We start from the raw sequence: 3,919 nt of genomic DNA, 5'->3' as shown, positions 1-3,919 counted from the left end.
GCAGGAGGACACTCACAGGCTGACTCCAAAGCTGCCACCTATTGCAGGAACTGCTGGGCCAGGCACCCTGCTCCTCGGGGTCCCCTTCTGCTGGGAGGGAGCCCCTGCCACATTGTCTGTTCCCCTCAGCTGTGTGGCCTCCAGGGGAGAAGGGGCTGCTGCCTGCCAACAGGCTCAGGATCCTGGCCCTCAAGAAAAGCAGATCTGGGAGTGCCTGAGCATCCTGGGCAGATCCACACCTCTGCCTGTCCCTGGTCCCCGCGCATCCTCTGTGTGCCCCTGGCCCCCAGGCTCTCTGTGCGCGTGTGCTCCTGGTGGCATCGGGCACATGTGCCCACTGTTCCCTAACACGTTGCAAGTGCATCCAGACAGCAGGCCCAACAGTGGGCACTTGGCCTTCGGCCGTGTTGGCCCCTAAAGGAGCTAACTTGATAGCTAGCTCTCTATCCAAGGACAGACCTTACCCAAGCGCCCCATGTGTGGTTATCTGGGCAGGATCTTCCTCCCACCCCCACCCCAGGCACCAAAGGCCACGAGCGCTGTGCTCCCCAAGCATGCCACCTTCCCTTGTCCTGCCAGCCTCACCCCGCTGTCCATGCCCCTCTGTCCTCTCGCCTGCAAAACTGCAAGTATAGTGACTTTGCCCCTGTGCTTTGTCACAGCGTCTCGGAGTCTATGTTCCAGGATCACACATGTGCTGTTTTCTGGGGTTCCTCACCCCAATCTGCAGCATGCCCATCATAGGAAAGCAGTGCTGGCTGCTCTGCACTCAAACATGGCCTGCAGCTCAGTGTGTCTAGTGGGCAAAGACACTTATGTGTGGCCCAGGAGCAGGTAGTCACCCACATGCCCCTCACAACACTCAGGTGTACCCAAGACACCTACACAGAGCAGGTCCTGTTAAGGGCCAAAGGGAGGGCTAAGCAGGAGGAAGAGTCCGCAATCAGAGAGAAGCGAGCCAATCAGGGAAGGAACCCCGATGGCGCTGGTGGTGCACAGTCTGCATTTAGGCACCTGAGGGTCCGGGGAGGCCTCTCTTCCTTTGTGCCCAGGCCTGGGCCTCTGCAGAGAATCCTCCATGTGGACAGCTCAGGAGACACGTGCAATAAGAAATGCCAGGCCTCCATGCTGAGCTCCTGCCCCGGAAGACACGCAGTCACAAGCTCATGCAGCTCCACAGAGGTTTCCCGCCAGCGCTGAGGACGAGGCATCGAGCTACATCCCATGTTCGTTGATTCTAGAAGTCCTCAAAAAAGTGAGCCAGGAGGGTTCTTCTCCCTCCTCAGCATCGGTGCTTTCCCAGAAGAAGCGCCAGCATGAAAAGGAGGCAGATGCAACATAGTTGCGGAAGTAAACAAAGTGCTCACCCACATGTGACAGTATCAGATGCAGAAAACGCAAGGCTTCTCTGCTGCCGCCCAAGTGAGGGGACACTCTGAAGCTGCCAACACCACCTGAGTTGTGTTCCCGAGTCACTACAGAAAACCTAGACGCGGAGAAGGAAGATGCATTCCAGAGCATCAACAGTGCCCTTCACAGAGAGACAGAGGCCATCACGGACTGCAGTGCATTGTCTGCTGCAGGGACCACTCCTGCACCAGCTGTTCCTCCAGCCCCGAACATGAAACCACAGCAGGAGGAAGCAGGCCTCCTCAGGCCCAGGGGCTCTCCTGGACTCTGCTGAGGGGCTGCCTCTGTGCATCCTTTGTCACCAAGAAAGCACAGTTTACCAGGCCCCTCCTTTCCCAGTCAGAGGCCCTCGCTGATCTGTGCTTCCTCCCAGGGGGCAAGCAGGACTGACCTGTCTGCAGGGCCCACAAACCCATTAGCCTCTCCATCAGGCAGAGATTGTGCAATTCAAAGCCCAGCTCCTCACTGGCCTGCTCCCATAGCTTCTGCACGATCAACTCCCCCCTTCATTTCAAAGCCCATTTGGGGCCCTCTCTGAATGTTGGGGAAGGAGGCCCTTTGCAAACCAAAGCCTGGGTTTCATCTGCCACTGATGCCACTCTCCACCTTCCCCGCTGCTCCCAGCACCTCCAGAACACAGTCTCACACCCAGAAGTCTGGAGATTCTCCTGTCTCCTCACGGAGACCCCTACATTCACTGATCCTACTGCCTCCCCTCCACCGGCCTGCCAATCATTTCTACAGTCAGTGCCAGCCCCTCAACCAGCTCCTCTGCAGGCTGGGCTCCCCAGCCTGCCTCGGACACGTAGGTCACCACCATGGACGGCACTCCACTTTCCCAGCTCGTCATTGGGGCTTCTGCTGGGCAGCAGCAAGAGCCACCACCTTGCACAGCTCTGCCCAGGCCTTGAAACTGGCAGCTCCAGCTACGGCTCAGGCTCAGGTCCAACCCTCTGCTCCAGGCCAGCAGCCTTGGCAAGTGCCACACAGGTGGCTTCAGGGGACTTGTTACCCACAACTTCCACCGTAGGTACCCACACCAGCACCCAGCCGGCCATGGCTACCACCCCAGTGTACGCCCCTCTGGCACAGCCACTGCCTCTGGCTTTGCAGCTGCCAGCCACGTGCCCCGTGCTGTGACTAATGCCGGACCCAACAGTTCACAGGACCCTTCACAGGGGGAAGCACAAGCTCCGCCCCCATCACATTGGGATATAAACAGCACCTGGGGAGACTAAGACCAGCTCAGCAATTGAAGACTTGAGCTGTATCTTTGCAGAACTCAGCACTACAGAGAAAACTAGTGGGGCCCTGAGCACCAAACACCGCTCTAGAGGAAGGTCGCGCCTCAACACCTGCAGCCCCCTCGCCACAGCTCCGCCATGGTGACCCCAGGACCCGGGGCTAAGAACAGCAGGTGGTTGCAGGCACTGCAGCTCCCACTTCAGGTCACATCTGGGGAGGTGCACCCAGGCAGAGCCCCCTTCCTTCCAGCCCAGGGCCCAGCACCACGGCCAGCAAGCCTGCCTTGAGCGGCGCGTCGTCTGTCCCGGCCTCCACCTCCAGCCGCCGCCTCTGCCATGGGCACAGGCAGGAGGAGCTGTGCCCCGACGGCGCCCTCAGCGCCCGTCCAGGGCTTGGCTGCACACAAAACTGTTGGCCATCTGACCAAGTCGCTTTCCTCCAGGTCAGGATCCACTCTCTTGGGGCGGAAAAGGAAAAGGCAGGACTGAAAGAACAGCTTCTTACTGAAAAAGCTGGTGTCCCCCTTCCTCCCAGCTGGACTTAATGGGGCCCCTGTTTAGACACTCAACTCATGTCTAACCCTGACCTCTGTGATGCGGGAGCAACCTGAGTGCCCAGAGATAAAGTGTCTCATTCCCAGCCCTGCCCATCACTTTCCCTCAAATCTGGGTGGTTTGAGGCAGTTGGGGTCCTCAGGACAATAGACAGATGCCCTTGTCACATTTCCCTCCAATCCTGCAGGCAGCCACCCCCCCATACACATTTGACATTTCCCCCTTTCCCCAGTTACCTCTCAAAACACTGTGTCTTCTCCATAACTTGTAATAAAGCCTTGCTCTTGTTCCTCTAAAGAACTAATAAAAATAAAATAGGTAAAAGATACATTAAATGAGATGAACATTTTTAAAACAGAGATGTTAAGCTATTTCTCTGAATTAACTCACTTCTCTCTACCTTTCTCTTTCTTCCGTCTTTCATTCTTTCTTTCCCTCTCTTGCCCCAAATGTGATTTCTGGGACTATTGCACCTTAGAAGCCCTAGGGCTCGAATGAGAGTTTCCTGAGGCCCATTGAGAAGGATCCTTGAAGGAAGGCCATGCCAAGTTCATGTGCAAGAAGAAACATGATATCCATCAGGGAAAATCAATTTCCAGCAAAGCTCGAAATACCTGCCATTCCTACCACGTGCTGGTACTGTGCTAGCTACCTGACATATGTTACCTTTTCATGTTTCTTCTCACAGTAACCATGTTGATGGAGACACG

The 3,919-nt window shown here is 56.5% G+C and overlaps 1 pseudogene; it reads left to right on the top strand.

Annotated features, from left to right (window-relative positions):
* Positions 1-404: 404 nt before the first annotated feature.
* On the top strand, positions 405-1,684 carry LOC148758813 (putative POM121-like protein 1; annotated as a pseudogene).
* Positions 1,685-3,919: the final 2,235 nt, after the last annotated feature.

The sequence above is a fragment of the Rhinolophus sinicus genome, chromosome 2 (assembly GCF_057876585.1).
Source record: "Rhinolophus sinicus isolate RSI-liver-muscle chromosome 2, RSI-T2T, whole genome shotgun sequence".
Taxonomy (NCBI): domain Eukaryota; kingdom Metazoa; phylum Chordata; class Mammalia; order Chiroptera; family Rhinolophidae; genus Rhinolophus; species Rhinolophus sinicus.
The sequence above is the reverse complement of the archived record's forward strand: the minus strand, read 5'-3'. Positions and strand labels throughout refer to the sequence as shown.